The sequence below is a fragment of the Lolium rigidum genome, chromosome 7 (genome assembly GCF_022539505.1).
Source record: "Lolium rigidum isolate FL_2022 chromosome 7, APGP_CSIRO_Lrig_0.1, whole genome shotgun sequence".
NCBI lineage: Eukaryota > Viridiplantae > Streptophyta > Magnoliopsida > Poales > Poaceae > Lolium > Lolium rigidum.
The window spans coordinates 82,245,960-82,253,583 of NC_061514.1; the positions used below are offsets into that span (position 1 = coordinate 82,245,960).

Here is a 7,624-nt window from a genome sequence, read left to right on the forward strand (position 1 = left end):
CAAATCATCGAATGCGTATGTGCGTACACCCGTCGCCGAAGTAAACTGGGCCACTAATTAAACTAAAAGTAAGCTCCACCGTATTAGGCGCAGCCACCAGTGAGCTATTTGCCCTGGAATGATGCAATGATGAGGGCAGTGGGCGGCAAAGTTTATAACCCAGAAATGGAACACTAAGAGCATCTCCGGCCGCGTCCCCCAAAGCGTCTTCTAAAGGGACTTGGGTGCGCCGGACCAAAAATGTGTTTCAGTCGCGTCCCCCAAAGCCCATTTTTGTCCGGCGCGCCTCCATACGGTGTCCGGCGCCCCGAGCCCGTCCCCGTCCCACAGGGGACACACCGGGGACGCCGGACATAACGAAAAGCGAGGCGAGGAGTGGCAGGGCCGACCCGTCAGCGGCACAATTAATTTTAACCTAACCGTCGCCTACCTCGCGACGGAAGTTATTGGCGCGCAGCGACGGTGCAGCTCCCACAGAGGGCGCAGCGACGCGTCCCGTCGCGCCTAGCTCTGCGTGCCGGCGTTAAAGAGCGCCACCGCTCATCCGCCTCCCTCCGGCCTATAAAAAGGGGCGCCTCTCATCGTCCCTCTCATACACAAACCCTAGCGCCTCTCTCCCAAACCCTAGTCGCCACCATCTCTCAACAAGACTTGACGCTATGTCTGGTAGAGGCGGAGGCCGACCTCGCGGCCGCGGCCGTGGTCGTGGTCGTGGACGTGGCCGCGGCATAGCTGAACGCTCGCCGTCGCCTCCCACGCCGTCGTCTTCATCGTCGGAGATGGACGTGGAGCCGGACGTGCTGTTCGAGTTCGTCCTCGTCCTCAAGGGCGACCCGCGCGGCATCCAGAGGCTGCCGGACTCCTTCGCCGAGTACGTCGGCGGCGTATGCCCGCGCAAGATGCATCTGCGGGAGCATTCGTGCGGCTACTACCGATGGATCATCGACACGATCTACGACGCACACGGCAAGATGTACCTCAACATCGGCTGGGAGAAGTTCGCGCGCCACCACAGCCTCCAAGCCGGCTTCATCCTCGTGTTCTCCTACTTCGGCAACAGGGACATGAGCGTCAAGGTCTTCGACGAGAGGCGCTGCCGCCTGGACTACCACGGCGACAGGGACTCCCACGACGACAGCACCGACGAGGAGGACGACTGATGAGTGTTGTTTCTTCGCAGCGAATACGTGCACGGAGGTTTCTGCCTGTTCGCCTCATCGGTAGAACCAACAAGGGCACCATCCTCCCGCTGGATTTTCCAGTTTAGGTAACTGGGTGTGCCCTCGAGTGTTCTTTCTTAGCAGCGAACACAGCAAACCTCCGATGCATGGCCTAGTTAGGTTTAGTTTATTTGTAATATTTTATATTTGTGTCCACCACGGTTCCAACTATGTATTAGTTTGTGGAAACCACGTTCCCAATTATGTATTAGTTTGTGGAAATTGAAATAAAAATGCCAAAAAAAAGTATTTTAAATGTTTGGAGGCGGCGTTTGGGGGACGCGGCTGGGGAGCGACGTCCACAAAACACGTCCCCCAAACGCTCAATTCGGCGCGGTTTGGGGGACGGTTTGGGGGACGCGACCGGAGATGCTCTAACGATCGAGAGACAGACGCCCTTAGCTAGCTGGGCCTTATCTTCCACTAGTTAACTCTGGCACTAAACAAACTAATCACAAAGCGAGCGCCCTACGCCGGCCTTTCGCCGGGAGCCAGTAGGCTCCCGTGACTCGCCGGCATAAATACCTCACCTCTCCTCGTCAACCCACACCACCACATACAGAGCTTAGCTCAGAGAGCATTTGCCCATTGCACGCTCAGTCGCTCACACAACGCTTCTGCCATGGCCAAGGACCTCGAGGCGGCGCCAGGGGCGGGGACTACGCGCCCAAGGACTACTCGGACCCGCCGCCGGCGCCGCTCTTCGACGCGGAGGAGCTGACCAAGTGGTCCCTGTACCGGGCGGTGATCGCCGAGTTCGTGGCCACGCTCCTCTTCCTCTACATCACGGTGGCCACCGTGATCGGGTACAAGCACCAGTCGGACCCCACCGCGACCGCCGCCGACGCGGCGTGCAGCGGCGTCGGCATCCTCGGCATCGCCTGGGCGTTCGGCGGCATGATCTTCGTGCTCGTCTACTGCACCGCCGGCGTGTCCGGCGGGCACATCAACCCGGCCGTGACGTTCGGCCTGTTCCTGGCGCGCAAGGTGTCGCTGGTGCGCGCCGTGCTCTACATCGTGGCGCAGTGCCTGGGCGCCATCTGCGGCGTGGGGCTCGTCAAGGGGTTCCAGAGCGCCTTCTACGTGCGCTACGGCGGCGGTGCCAACGAGCTCAGCTCGGGATACACCAAGGGCACCGGCCTCGCCGCCGAGATCATTGGCACCTTCGTGCTGGTCTACACCGTCTTCTCAGCTACCGACCCCAAGCGCAGTGCCCGTGACTCCCATGTCCCCGTAAGTACTCCTCGTGCACTCATATCTGTGAATTCTCCAGTGCTCTTCAGCGATCATAACATGGATGTTGCAACGTTTCTTTTGTTCAGGTGCTGGCTCCTCTGCCAATCGGCTTCGCGGTGTTCATGGTCCACTTGGCCACCATCCCCATCACCGGCACCGGCATCAACCCTGCCAGGAGCCTGGGAGCTGCTGTGATCTACAACAACGAGAAGGCCTGGGATGACCACGTACGTACCGCCGCTACTGCCCCATATCTCTTAATTCATACTATCATATAGCTCACATGTCACAGAAGTTACAGGATGTTGGTCACGATTGCTTTTTTTTAAGCAGCGGTCACAATCACTTGAAGTCTAAAACTTAAATAACTAGACAGAACTTTTGTGGTGTTCCTTGTAGTACATAAGTTTACAAGTAGCGGTCAGAATTCAGAACAGATAGATTATCTTATCGAACGGCTCGGGATAATGATCACTTAATCAAACTCGTCGTACTGATTAAAATTGAATTGTACTACTCGAGCATGACATCTGCAAACAACACTATCTGCAACAATACACGCAGCCTAATCTCTTCGCACCTACCATCCAACTAAGCCAGAAACTCTATGGCTCTATAATCTATGGAGTACCTAATAATCAGGGATATCTTTCTCTATATTCCCATAGTCTTGTAGAGGGAGCAGTTAGATTTCAACTCTCTTTGAGATGTCTGACATGTGTGGTCATGCTTTGTTGCAGTGGATCTTCTGGGTGGGGCCATTCATCGGCGCCGCCATCGCCGCCGCCTACCACCAGTACGTCCTGAGGGCCAGCGCCACCAAGCTCGGCTCCTCTGCCTCCTTAAACAGGGGCTAGATCGACCGACCGGCCGCCGTCTCGATGATCGGAGGCACTGAACTGTAGATATATCAGAGGACAGAGGGGCCTCCAGTTGCTGCTGTTCGGGTACTGAATTGTGCTGGTCTTGCTCGTACGCGTCTGTATCTTCCTGAGCTCGCCGCGTTTGCTGCTTTTTTTTTTACCGATCGAGTGTGTTTCTGTTTACAGTTTACTTCCATGTAACTATCTCTATGAATGATGATGTATGCATCTGGGATCTGGGTAACCAGGGGAAAAATTGAAATGCAGTTGTGAACGTACCGTTCGGTTTGTGAACTATTTGCACGTTTTCTGCATTTTAATCTGCAGCATTGGCTCGGGCTGCCTACCAGCAAATTTGATAGCAACTCCGCTCTCTAGCACCTATAAAACGTTTTAGGGAGTGAGACAGAAAAAAAGAACTCAACGAGGCAACGAGAGCCAAAAGTACCTGAAAGCTCACGCTGCAACTCTGCAAGAGGCTCTCCCCAACAGGCAACACCCCACGTTCAACCGTCATGAATCCGGCCAGAAAATAAATCTGGATAAATCATCGGTATTCTTTGGTGATCATTGTGCTGATTTGATCAACAGAGTGAAGAGTAGTCTGTGCAAAGCGAGATACTCAATGACAGATATTTGGGTATGCCTACCTCGGTAGGGCGCTCCCCCACGGCAACGTTTAGCTTCCTTCATGATATGATCTGGAAGCGTGTGAATGGTGCGACGGATAGGCCGCTGTCAAGAGCTGGAAAGGAGACTTTTTTTAAGGCAGTTATCCAGGCTATTCCAACACATGTCATGAGTTATTTCCAAATCCGTGTCTCAACATGTGAGAAGATGAGATCTACTGTGGCGATCCAATGGTGGTGCGTAGAGGAAGGGAGAAGGAAATTACACTGGAGATCATGGGAGTGGCTCTCGGCTCCCAAACCTCTTGGCGGTATGGGTTTTCGGGACATGGTCTTATTCAACCAAGCTATGCTCGGTAAGCAAGGATGGAGACTGCTTACTGAACCCTCTTCTTTGTGTGCTAGGGTATTGAAAGGACGGTACTTTCCTTTCACCAATTTCTGGCACGCTCCAAAATCTCGATCAGCCTCGTACACCTGGCGTAGCATTTTATTCGGACGAGAGCTGTTGATCCGAGGCGCTCAATGGGCATTGGTGATGGGAGATCTGTGAAGATTATATCTGATAATTGGATTCCCGATCGACCGGCATACATGCTTTGCCCAGTTAAAGACATACCCACTATTGCATCTGTACACTGCTTGTTTGATAATCAAACAAGGACGTGGATTCATGAGACTGTCAACGTGTTTTTTGACGAGGAGGCAGCGGAGCAGATCATGCAGATTCAGATTAGCAAGGACGGTGAAGATTTTATTCGCTAGCCTAATACCAAGAATGGTACTTACTCGGTCAGGTCTGCGTATAACTTTGCGAGAACAGACAACTTCTTTACTTCACGAAGTAAGAAGGGTGGGGGCTCCTCATCCTCGGCTGCCAATGAAGAGGAGCAATGGAAAATGGTCTGGAAGATTAACGCACCCTGGGAAGATGAAGATACATATGTGGCGCTTTGCGCATGACTGTCTGCCGACTGGCATCCAGCTTGTTCGACGTCACATTCCCGAGAGCGATGCGTGTGTTTTCTGTGGCAGGAAGGAAGATGTGGAGCACGCCTTTCTGACCTGTCAGTTCGCGAAGGAAGTCTAGCTTTCGTGAAGGAAAACTTCAGGCTACAGCTTCCGCGAGCAACGAAGTTGGAGGCCACGGTATTGGCTGTCGGCTGTTGGTACATCTGGGAGGCGAGGAACGATTGATACGTCCAAATTGCATCGCTATTTTATATCATAATTTACTGTTATTCATTGATATATTTCATATTTAGAGGTGATACTTATATTATTCCATCTATTTTTGCATGTTTGATGATTATTGGAGAATTAACCACTGCTGGAAAAAGGACCGTCAAGACACCATATTTTTGAAGACCAAGAAATACCCAACAAAGATATATGAAATCATATTTTTCCAAATGACGGAGAAAGCCAGGAGGGGAGGCCGAGATGGCCTAGGGGGCTCTAAACCACCCCTAGGCGCGGGCCCACCCCAGGTCGCGCCTAGGCATGGTGTGGCCGCCCTGGCCCACTTCTGACGACGCCCCTCGCGTATTTCAACCCATCGAGAAACCTAAGATCGGGGGTGCGACCAGATAAATATTCTGCCGCCGCTACGGGGCGGAGAACCAGATAGAGAGAAAACCTCGCCGGCAGGCTGAAATCTGCCGGGGAAATTCCTTCCCGAAGAGGGGAGATCGTCGCCATCGCCACCGCCATCGAGCTGGACTTCATCAGGATCATCATCACCATCATCTCCACCACCAGTACCGTTATCACCGCCGTCTCCACGCCGTCCCGCTGTACCATCTTGGGTTTGATACTTTTCTAGTTCATAGGGAAGATTTTTCCTGTGTTGATTACTCCTTGTAGTTGATGCTATTGAGTGAAACCATTGAATTAAGGTTTATGTCCAAATTTTTACTCATCATTATAATTATATCACCTCTGATTATGATCCATATGATGTCTCGTGAGTAGTTCGTTTAGTTCTTGAGGACATGGGAGAAGTCCTAGTAGTGGAACTGTGTTGAGTAATATGCAATGATTTGATATTTAAGTTGTGGTGCTATTCTTCTAGTGGTGTCATGTGAACGTCGACTGCATGATACTTCACCTTTATGGGCCTAGGGGAATGCATTGTGTATTTGGCTACTAATTATGGGGTTGCGGGAGCAACAGAAACCCAAACCCCCGTTAGAAAACCGGTGCACAAGGGAGTGTAGGATCTCAAAGTTTAAGGTTGTGGATAGATTTATCTTAATTACTTTCTTGTAGTTGCGGATGCTTGCAAGAGGTATAATCACAAGTATGTATTAGTCCAAGTATGGGGTAGTGCATTAGCATAGGTTCACCCACACTTACCAAACCATTGAAGATTATTCAGCTATGTGAAGCGAAAAAGCTTGACGTAATTCCCGTGTGTCCTTAGGAACGTTTGGTCATCATAAGAACAACAATTGGCTTGTCCTTTGCTCTAAAAAAGGATTGGACCACTCACTGCAATTATTATTACTGCATTTTATTTACTCATACTTTATTTATTTGCAAAACCAAATACCCCTGCAAACCTGTTTGCTAGTGTTTACAGTGAATCCTTGATCAAAACTGATCGTCAACACCTTATGCTCCTCGTTGGGTTCGACACTCTTATTTATCGAAAGTACTATGATACACCCCCTATACTTGTGGGTCATCAACGATGCAAGGAATAACCAGAATATTTTTGATCCGAAGCAAACCGGTATGAAGATCATCGCGTATGTGGACAAGATAGTGCAACACTGCTACAACATCAATCTAGGTAATAGGTGTGAGTCTAGCAAGATTGAGAAATGGACACCGCCGGCACCTGGGGAGATTATGGTGAATGTCGACGCAGCTTTATTTCCTGAGCATCGCCGATCTGCCGCTAGAGCAGTCTTCGAGACAATCTGGGGTAGTGCATTCTGGCTATCAATGAGCCTCTCCCAGGTTTTCACACTCCTGAGATGGCGGAGGCAATGACATTGAGGCGTGCGATGCAAATTGCAAGTGATCGGGGCTTCGACAAAGTGATCTCCGTGTATGATTGCCTCTCCCTTGTCCAGCGTTCCCTCTCTGCTGAGACAGATCGATGGTGGGAGTGGTTGTGTCTGATATCAAGCAGTTGATGGTGGAATTTGCATCGGCATCCATCATACATATTAAGCGTTCTTGTAACGAGGCGACACATATCTTGGCTAGGTCGTGTGATTTTTCTAGCCAGAGTTTTATTTCCTTTTCTGCTCCGGTGTCAATCCGGAAGACTCTTTGTATTGATGTTATGTGATAAATAAAGTGTCGTTCTCTGTCAAAAGAAAAACCGTGATGATGTGGTCTCGAGTGCCATGGGTGGGGGCATGGATCTAAGCGGGAAGGCACAGATTTGGGCTGCTGGGACTAGATTTAGGCAGCGGCCTAGTGGGCCCTAGGCCCGATTTGGGCATTCCTAGATGCTCACAATGGGTGACTTGCAGCTGGGGCGGAGTTGCATGGCCGTCGTGCTCATCACCTTGTGAGGCCATGCCCTCTTCGCCCTTCATATGTGTAGGATCTAGGCCACGTGAGTATGGATCTGACACGGTCCTCTCTGTCGCTCTGTGGGGTGCATTGACCCGCTGGTGCGACGCCTTGGATGTGGAGAGGTGGCCCTAGAAGGTGG

General features: G+C 51.2%; 1 pseudogene; it reads left to right on the forward strand.

Moving 5' to 3' along the window:
• Positions 1-1,751: 1,751 nt before the first annotated feature.
• On the forward strand, positions 1,752-3,616 carry LOC124674349 (annotated as a pseudogene).
• Positions 3,617-7,624: the final 4,008 nt, after the last annotated feature.